The following is a 10,831-nucleotide window of genomic DNA, read 5'->3' on the forward strand; positions in this document are numbered from 1 at the left end:
GACAGTGGGCATGAGGGGGCGTGAATGGAATTCTAGCATTAGAGCCCTCCTCCCTGGTACGGTGTCTCGTCCAGCCTCTCTAGTCACACTGTGGGATGTGCAGGCTGTTTATGTTTTCTTTTCCTGAAACAAAAAGGAAAATGTAGACGTTGACTTTTGAGTCTGATACACACACATGCACTTAGAATTTAGTTGCACAAGAGGAAAAAGTCTCAATTTTTAATGTTATTGCATTCATAGTAGAAAGATCTATGAAAAAAGCAGGGTAATAGGTCTGGCTCCCTACATCCGTTCCCCCGCCCCCCTCCCCCCGCCTCCCCCCCCCCCCCCCCACACACACACACCATCCCATCTCTGATTCCCTTCAGCTGGAGTCACCTCTACATGGGTTCTCACTTCGTCTTGGCTTGGGTCATTTCAGTGATGTAGGGGTACACTTAATTTGGGAACTCAGCCATCTGATCTTGAGCTCTGGGTCTGTATCTGGGCTGTGTTATCACCACTTAGTACCACTGTTTCCTAAGGGAATTCCTGCCTTACCTCGCCAGTCCGCGCGTGGCAGCTGCTCTGGAGCTACTGGAAGAGGCATGTCACAGAACACAGGTTCTCTTTCAAGGCGGGCCTAGGATTCCTCTCCCCGCTTCCCTCACAAGTCTGAACAAGTTATTTATCCCTTCTGAATCTGTTTCCTCCTTTGTAAAATGGAGACAACGATACCAACCACACAAGGTATTGTGTGACTCAAATGGTTGTTCTCCTTCTCTGTTGTTATTTTGAGAGTCCTTTTAAATGAGTGTCTCCTCAAGGTTTACACCTGAGCTGGGATCCCTGCTAAGTGATATCTCAGCACCTGTTACTACACAGCATCTGCTGACCACATACTTGATTTCTTTTTTCCTTTCAACCATCTTCCTGTCGGTCCTACTTTCCAGTTTGTCTAGTCTTGGAATCGTAGCCTTTGTGATTTCTTTTGGGAACTTATTCCAGGCCAAGACTTAGTTTAAAGGGTAATAGTTAAAAATAATGATAGTAATAGTAGTCGCTCAGCTTTAGAGAGTGCTTGCAAATAAGCGCTTCACATGCGTTAATTTACTAGTAATTAATCCACGAGTAGCCCATGGCCTAGGCCAGTGATGGCGAACCTTTTGAGCTCGGTGTGTCAGCATTTTGAAAAACCCTGACTTAACTCTGGTGCCGTGTCACATATAGAAATTGTTTGATATTTGCAACCATAGTAAAACAAAGATTTATATTTTTGATATTTATTTTATATATTTAAATGCCATTTAATAAAGAAAAATCAACCAAAAAAATGAGTTCGCGTGTCACCTCTGACACGCGTGTCATAGGTTCGCCATCACTGGCCTAGGCCTTAGGTCATCTCCAATGCCTTCCATTGTCTCCGTTTTGTGGTTGAGAAATCTGAGGCCCAGGCACAGAAGGTTGTGAGACTTGCAAGGTCTCAGAGCTCTGGGGACAACTATCAGGTTTGAAAACCCATCCTATTCTGCCTTAAAAACCTGTGTATTTAAGTGCCTTTGGTAGTAAGTTGGTAATGGTGAGTTGCTTTTCTATTCTGGTTTATTGCTTTCTGTGGACCTCAGTCAAAATTAACAGCTGTATGACAATATCTTGCCTTCTCTGCTAATTTGCATATGAAAAGTTAAAATAGTGACTAGTGCTCTCCTCAGAATGGAAATATCTCCATTGTTTTCCTAATCTCCATTGTTATACTAATTCCCTGGGTGTATTGCCACATCTGATCCTCACTAAACCCTGATGAGATAGGTTCATAATTACCTGCATTTTACAGGTGGAGAACCCAAGACACAAAAAGGTTAAATAATATGCCCAATGACACACAATTTAAAAGGAAAAATTGGGATTCAAACACAGACAGTATGGCTCCAGAATGCATGTTATGCAATACTGTTTCTAATATCTATAATCTATAATAATAAAAGGGTAATATGCTAATTAGACCAGATGTCTTTCCGGACAAAGTGCCGGAGCAAATCAGCCCGGGTCTCTGGTGCCTGCCAGCGGCTGGAGGGAAGCAGCCCGAGTCCCAGGTGCCAGAGGGAAGCCGGTGCCAGGAACCGGGGAAGGAAGGCCTACTCTTCCACGAATTTTCATGCATCGGGCCTCTAATATATATATATATATGTGTGTGTGTATATATATATATATATATATATATATATATATATATATATATATATATAATCTCCTTTACAATTACAAGCTCATTGGGGAGAAAATAAGAAAAATACAAACAATTTTTTTTATAAAGGAAGAAAGATTACCCCAAATCTCACCATTGAGATATTAACCACTAATAACATTTGTTATACATTCTTGAAGACTTATTTTCCCTAATAAAATATAAAATAGGATATGCATCCTACTTTATAACTCCTTTTTCACTTATAGCTATACATGGCTTATTGATGTTTAGGGTCAATAACTATCTCCTTTTCACCACTGAATATTATTCCATTGAGTGGATCTACCATATTGTATTTAATAATGCCATAATATACCTTTAGGGCTTTTGTTTATTTGTTTTACATTTTCACTGTTTTAAACAGAGCTGCAATGTATTCCCATGTAGCCAAAGTTTTAAACAATTGTCCAGTGATTTTCTTTGGTAAATTTCTAAAGTGAAATTGTAAATTGTGTGTCAAAAATCTGCCCATCTTTCACACACATTGCCAGATTGCCCTCCAAAAGGTTTAATCTGCACACATTCCCTCCAACACCCAATGAAAGTGCTCATCTCCCCAGTGAGGAGGCCCTTCCAGTTATAAAGACACCTGTTGTTTAAAAAGCACCTGACATTGTAAAGCTTTTTTCCCCCCTTAAAACATGTTCAACATTTGGAGGTTTTGGCTATGAATCATCAAATAGTTTTAACCTGAAAAATGACCAAATCATATAACCCGGCAAACGGTATGCACTGTGATTTTAAGGGAAAGTGAATGTCCTCAATTAAAAATTTTCCCCTAGGAAGGAGTGCTTTTATAAAACTGAACTAATAAAGGAAGTAAATGATTGAGTCTCCTCAAAAGGTGAGGCTACTTTGGCTGATATTCTGTGCTTGCAGGCATTCTTCTGGATAGCTGGAAAACGCTAGTGGAAGAGGACCCAGCCCTGCATTACAACAAGGAGGAGGAATTTCCACTTACTGCATCGCTCCCCAGCTCTCTATGTTCTCTGTCCACCCAGCTGCCTCTTCTACTACATGGTTTTAATCATCCAAAGAGTCATAGATCCAAATTGCAGACACTTTTTGCCAAATTTACATGGCATCTACTAGTATGTTAAGAAATAGAATTACATTTGTTTAAAAGATGATGGTATTACTCAAAACATTCTTATAATGTTTATTCTGGAATTGCCTTGTGGTCCCATGAGAAAATAGCCTCATTGTTTACTTGTCATACCTGACCCAACATATTCTGACTCAAGTAAATGATATTCTTCATTCACCAGATTTGGCTCTAACATACTTAAAAAAAAAAATCCTTATCCGAATATATGCTTTTATTGATTTTTATTTTAGAGGCAGAGGAAGGGAGAAAGAGGGAAACATCGATCAGTTGCCTCCCGTTCACAGCCCGACTGGGGATTGAACCCATAGTCTAGGTATGTGCCCTGACCGCAATCAAACCCACAACCTTTCTGTGTACGGGATGATGCTCCAACCAACTGAGCCACCCAGTCGGGGCTCTAACTTACTTTTTATCATCTCTTTCAAATTGATCTTCAAAGGATGGAGCTCTGTTAGGAATATTTAAAAGAATCAACCCATGCTCCAGAAAAATATCAAAGAAAGAGTTTTATAAAAATGGTAGGCATCGATTGTTTCCATGGAACAAGCACACAGGGTTTCCAGTGACTTGTGACAAGGAGACGACACTCGTTTGAATGTAAATTGTGATATGATCACGTTCATTAGAATGCTGCGATTTTTATATTCTTATTCTATATTTCATACAGCTGTCTTTTCATTGAAATGAGAACTCACTACCTATGTTACCAATATCTATATTCCTTCTTTTCATTATGGACACATGACTAGATGCACAGCTATCTTCCTTGCTGTTGGATGGTGCCATGGAATGTGGGTGGAAAGGATGGGATCTTGTCTAGGCCGGCCTCTGAAACCTCTCCACAATCCTGCATATTTTTTATTCTCTGCGCTGGTGGGAACCACTAAATGGATAGATCCTAGGCCCCCGGATGACTACATGAAGCAGACCTTCCATGTACGACATATCGACACACACACACCTCACTAAATCTCAGTGAGATTTGAGTGAGAAATCAGTCTTTACCGGGATAAGTCACTGAGATTTGGGGCTTGTTTGTTACAACAGTTAGCCTGTCCTAACAGACTACTTTAGCTTGAACAGAAATAACATTTACTGTTTATTCAGCCCTAACTATTATTATATGTTCTCAGACAAAATGCAATTTTGACATAAACTTATAACTGAGTTGCACTTGTTTGTTGACTAATCCTGGCATTTAAAATATTTTCAATATTATAATGCTCCAAGAAGACCTTAGCATTTTGCTTGTATTGATTAAAAGCAATTAAAATATGTGGTATAGGAACTTTCCACTTACTCAAATGAGAGTTTTATTTCTGAGGCTCCATACTCTCAGACCATCTCTGCCCATGACTTTACAGTGGGTTACCGAGGTTATATGCACTCAAAAGAGAATGAGGCCCATCAAATCCTCATTTTTCTCCTTTTCCCCCAAGTCCTTCAGAATATATTACTTCCTCCCCAAGCCTCTTCTGTAAAACTTCCCATGTGTGCTCCCCTTTGAGGCCTTCGTCACTAATATCATCCTCATTGCATCAACATCCATGGATTTATTATGAACTTTAAATCCGTAGCTCCTTATATTTGTCATTTGAACTTAAAGAATATTTTAATATTTTGATATTGGATTCTAAGGTCATCAAATCCATCTCCTTTATTATTAATTTTCTTTGAGAACTTGTGTATCTTGGTCACTTTATTGGCTACAGTGGTAGTTTTTTTTGCCAGCTTTTCCAAGCTCAAACTAAAGTTTATGCAACAAATCAGGTTCCATGACCAAATGCTAGCTGCTAGTAGGCTGTGACTGTGTAAATGACTACTGGTCTGAGATAAGCAATAAAACTGTAAAGTAAGCTCATAGGCATGAAACCATGCAGGAAAAGGATATAAGAAAGCGATTCCAAGAGTGTCTCTATCATTAGCTGATTATTGCCGAAGACCACGTCATATTTTCTATTTAGATTTGCCAGGGAGAAGAGCTAACCAGCAATGCCAATCACAGGAGCTGGAACAAGAGGACTGACTAGTCTATTTTTTGCTTGTCAGATTATTGTCTAAATTAGGAATGTCCTCCATGATGGCGAGGCATTGTGCCAAAAAGTGCTCTAATGGAAAGAACATGATCTTGGGAATCACATTGACAGGATCAAATTTTGACTGTGTTCATCCCTGTTGTATGACTTTGAATAAATTATTTTGTAAGTATTTTATTTTTTTCATCAGTCACTTAGGGAATTAGCACCTATAGGATTCTGAGCATATAATAGATAATAAGTCTTTTAACATTTTTAATGCTGAGATTTTTAAAAAAAACCGGTAATAGGTTCACATATTCACTAAATGTTTGCTACTTTTAAAGCTTGTGAGATGATATCCAGTCTATGGTTCTAGAACAGCCGTAGGCAAACTACGGCCCGTGGGCCGGATCAGGCCCATTTGAAATGAATAAAACTAAAAAAAAAAAAAAAAAAAAAAAAAGACCGTACCCTTTTATGTAATGATGTTTACTTTGAATTTATATTAGTTCACACAAACACTCCATGCATGCTTTTGTTCTGGCCCTCCGGTCCAGTTTAAGAACCCATTGTGTCCCTCGAGTCAAAAAGTTTGCCCACCCCTGTCTAGAACATAGTAGTACTTCTGGCCTGTGTTAGGATCAAACCCATTATACTCCCTCACAGTCCATATTTCCCCTAAAATGTTACTTTTCACCTCTGTCCCTCCACTTACGGCAGGAGATGTCCTAACAGGCAGGATAGGGCCTTTGAAGCCAGGCAACTGGATCCTACATTCCTAATCACTACTCTAATGATAAAAATAAATGTCACTTTCCTTGTGCTTGAAGGTCTTCTGTCTAGTATGGGCAACTGGTAAATAAACAGTTTTAACATAGTATAATATAAATTTACATGAGGAAATTGAAGAAAGTTTCACAAAACTTTTTCATGAAGGAAAAGATAATTGGTTGAATCTTGAAGGAAAAATAGATACGAGGTTTAGGGTTAAGAGAGGGAGGAGAAGAGATTGCAAGTAAAGGAAACGGTGAAGTGCCTACCATAGGGCTTGGCACATAGTAGGTGTTTAATATACAGGGTGGGGAAAAACTAGGTTTACAGTTGTTTGTATGGAAAAGAATACAATAATTAACATATATTAATTCAAGAAAAAACTCTGTTTCATGTGCTCACAACTGTAAAACCTACTTGTGCTCTACCCTATATGCTGGTGAAAGAAAGCACATATGCTTTCACAATGGAAAAAATTAAAGTTTGAGGTAACTGGATAGGAGACAAGGCCGGTAAGGTGGATTGGATGGCCAAGGCCCAAAACCTAGAGCAGATAGTTTAGACTTCATTCTATAGGGAAATACTTGGAGCTTTTAGAGACAAGTGACTTCATCGGATTCTTATTTTATAAAGACACTATATCTTATCAATTTCAAGACCCTTTCACAATATTTTAACAACTCTGAAGGTGAGGTGTATCCCACAGTTGATTTCATGTCACAGTTTAATCAACAGTTGTTTACTTTCTTTCCCAGTGGTTTATAAAATAACTAGAGGCCCGGTGCATGAAATTTGTGCAGGGGAGGGGGGTCCCTCAGCCCAGCCTGCACCCTCTCGCAATCCAGGACCTTTCAGGGGATGTCCGACTGCTGGTTTAGGCCGGGCCCCAAATGTCACAGCTGAGGTTCTTCGAAGTGGCCCAGCAAAGTTCCTTCCTGCCTTCTTCCTGCCCTCACCCCAAGTCTATGGCTTAAATATCAGGGCACCAGGCTGGGGCTGAGCACCCCAGGGGCCTTTGTAAACATGGCAGGTACAGGCAGGGGGAGCTTGGGGGCACTGTAGGAACTGGTGGAGGCAGCAAGAGCCAGGGGAGGGCAGTGCCCATGGGGAAAGGGGGCATGGGGTGGAGGAGGTATGCTCCTCAGACTTAGAGGGACAGAGACTAAGAGACAGAGAAGACAGAGATGGGGATAGAACGAGTGACCGGAAGAGAGAGACTCAGAAAAAGCAAGAGAGAGATTGAGACAGAGAAAGATTCACAAAGAAGAGAGACAGACAGACAGAAAGATGGAGTCCTGCTCTGTATGAGTCAGCGGTACCCGGGGCTCGCACGGAATGTGCCAGTGTGACGGTAAGTGCCTCGTTGTGTTGCACGAGGGAGGTGTGCTGGTCATGCAGCACCAGCTCCTTCCGAGACCCGTACAGGTTGTAGGGCTCTGCAGAACCCAAGCCAGTGGCCCTGCGGTAGATGACACAGTGCTGGGTATCGCCGTCCACCACCGCAGAGCGGGCATAGCAGCCCCGCTGGCTGCTGTCACGGATGAGGAAGGTACCATCCCGCTTGCTGTTCAGCATTTCCTCAGCCTGCGAGCGGTGGATCTTGCCCACATACCAGGTTCGTTCCTTATGGTGGGGAGGTCTTCCTCATCCTCCATCAGTGCATACTGGTCTTCAGTCTCATTTTTGATTCCCAACCACTGGTTGATTTTCTCCTGCCGGGCGCCTTTCTGGCGGAGCCATACCAGGTCCTGGTCTCGGATCTTGCGCAGCTGCATGAGGTCTGGCTTCAGGCTGTTCGTGCGCTGATCGATCTCCCGGTTGTCCGAGGCCTGTGTCCACAGCTCCTCTTCCAGCTTCGCGCGGCTCTCGTGGGCCCCCGCGAGGCGAGACTTGCGCCGTTCTGAGTTCAGCAGGATCCTCTGCATCTCTGTGTCACTGCCCTCATGCCAAGCACTCCAGGTACTCCTGGCTGCACTTCTCTGGAGTCTGGCTCTTCGAAGATCGTGATGGTTTCAGTGAAGGCTTCGATGGCGTGCGCTTCATCTGCAGCTCCTGGGCGCTGCGTGTGTGCTCCTCGTAGAGCTGGTCCTACTCGCGGCTCTTTGTCCTCTGCTTCAAACCAAGGCAACAAAGGAAACCTTTAATTATGATCCTCCTCGAGGCAAGGGAACAGCAAACCTCAATGGAAATTATTTCCTGCCAGAAGTCACGTCCAACTACTGCGAGACTGTGGGCAATAGGGCTGACCATGTACATGCGCAGTAACAGGCTCACGGTCTAGCAGCCGTAGGCGCCCCGGCTCCTCCACAATCCCACAAGCCCCTGGGCGCCCAGGCTCCTCCACAATCCCACAATCCTCTGGGCGCCCAGGCTACTCCACAATCCCACAATCCTCTGGTCGCACACTTCCGGTTTTTCTAGCTCCCCCTTAAGTGGTGTTTTCTTCAGTCGCGTTGCAAGTCCAGGGCCTCTAGTTGGAGAGGATTTTCGGTTCTTTGACGCTGATAGCTGTTTGCTATTTGGAATCAGCGAAGTGTCGGGAGCACTGCCGCTGCCGTGAACATGTCGGTCCCAAGCGCACTCATGAGACAGCCGCCCATTCAGTCCCTGGCTGGCGCCGTCCTGGTCGCAATGAGAAAGGTACTGTGCTGAGCCGTTTCCCATCGGATCTTCCTCTTCCTTCCCCAGCACACCCCACACCTACTCCGGGCGACCACCCCAACCCTGCAGACCCTTAAGACCTTCCCCCCCATTTCTTCGACTTTCCCCATCAAACTTGCATCCTATCGCGTTGCCTAGGGGTGCCCCTAACTGCTCCCTGGGGGGAGGGGGGGGCAGCCTGGGCGAGGGGCCATGGTGTTCTGGCCTCTGGTCATTCGGGTCGCTGGCTTTATATATATATAGATAGATAGATATAGATATAGATGTATAGGTACATATATAGATATATAGACATAGATAGATGTTGCTGCTTGCATGTGATGGTATCTTCTATTTAGTAAAAAGTTGAAATTATGGCAGCAGAGCACCAGAGGGACAATGACTGGAAGCCAGAAAACTCGTTGGGAGACTTACCAGATAGCATAGCTGTGGGGTAGTGGGCGCTGATGCAAAACGTAATGTGACGCAATAGATTTTGAAATTCCGAAATAGATTGGGGCTCCCTGAGTCTAACAGGTTGAACAACTTTTGGGTCTTCATCTTGTTCTTTACCACATTGGTGAGAACCTAAAAAAAAAGCTTCTAGCTTTTCATTAAAACCACATATTCTTAGGTGAATAACTTAATTATAAAGAGTACCGCGTAGCATCTATTAGGAATCAACATTTTGTGAGGAAAAGTACAGGCCCGTTGAGCTGGAGGCCCCTTGAGTGCCCTACCCAAGGGTGTCTGCTCTTTGTCCTGAACTTTCTTACAGAAATAAAGTTTAAAGTCCTGGAAGAGGCTTCAGATACCCCTGGTTCAACTCCTTCATTTTATAGACAAGGAAAATGAGCTTCTGGGGGTGCTGTTCACCTTAAATTTGCCGACGCTTAGCAGCCTCATCCACGGAGGCTCTAGCCTGGACCCCCATCCCCGCCCCTCCGCATTGCAGGTTCCTTGTCTACCTGCTTCTGGATATGCCCTGACCCCAGTTATTGAGCAGACAGCAGGAAAGGACCTTTTGCCTCTAATTGCCGCAGTTCAGGGTTAATCCATTTGTTATTAGTTCCCGTCTTTTTTTGCATTCATTCTATAGCTGGAATCTAATTCCTTTTGTCTAAATACCTGCTTATCGGCATCCAAACCTCAGCTGATGAGTGGTGGTGTCTGGGTTGTGCTCTGGCCTGGGCATTTGCTGCCTGAGTTTCTAATGGGCACCACCTGTCGCTCTGTGCACCAGCTCCTTCCACACCACCCTGAGGCACTTCACCTGGTCCCAGAGTAGCAGTCTCTAGAAAACAGAACTCCCCACATTACTATTTTTTCCCCTCCATCTGACTCCAGACTGTTTATATGGGGTGCTGGATGGAGTTCTGTTGAGTATTTACTTCTTTCTCCAAGCCCAAACTCTGGAACACTTATTCAACATGAGCATCCCCTTCTTCTTTTTTTAATCTCTAAGAAACAGTACACACCAGTAGGCTGTGCAGGACTGCATCCCTTCTTATGGATTAGGCCAACTTTTCTATTCATTGGGGATCCCTTCTAATTGGCCTCATTGGTCAGGTGCTTGTTCTGCTTATCAGTGCCCATGGAGTTTAGTTCTTAAATAATTTTAATGTTTTCTCTGCTTCCTAGCAACCATTCATTGAGCACATGGAATGGAGTATATGCTAAATGCTTTGCGTATCTTAACTCCTTTCCTCTTCATAGCAATCTCATCGTAAGGTGTGATCAGATATCTCCACAGAAGAGGGACTGAAGCTCAGAGACACTACATAAATATCCCAAGGTCATAGGCCATGTGCCCGAGTTAAGATTGAGACCCAGGTTTGGTGACGCATACTTTATGCCTCATTATGACACTGTAGCACCCCCTATCCAGTGCCAACTCATCCTACATTGAGTCTGGCCTGGTTATCTCATTCCAGAACTAGAACATCGCAGTGGGCTGCTGGGGCTTCCATGCGTCACTTGCAGATCAGGGCAGTGGCTGTTCACCTGTTCAGCACATTGAGTTTACCCAGCCTTAGTGACCAACTGAGCTTCCAGGGTTTCCCACCC

The sequence above is a fragment of the Myotis nattereri genome, assembly GCF_964212035.1.
Source record: "Myotis nattereri genome assembly, chromosome: 10".
Classification (NCBI taxonomy): domain Eukaryota; kingdom Metazoa; phylum Chordata; class Mammalia; order Chiroptera; family Vespertilionidae; genus Myotis; species Myotis nattereri.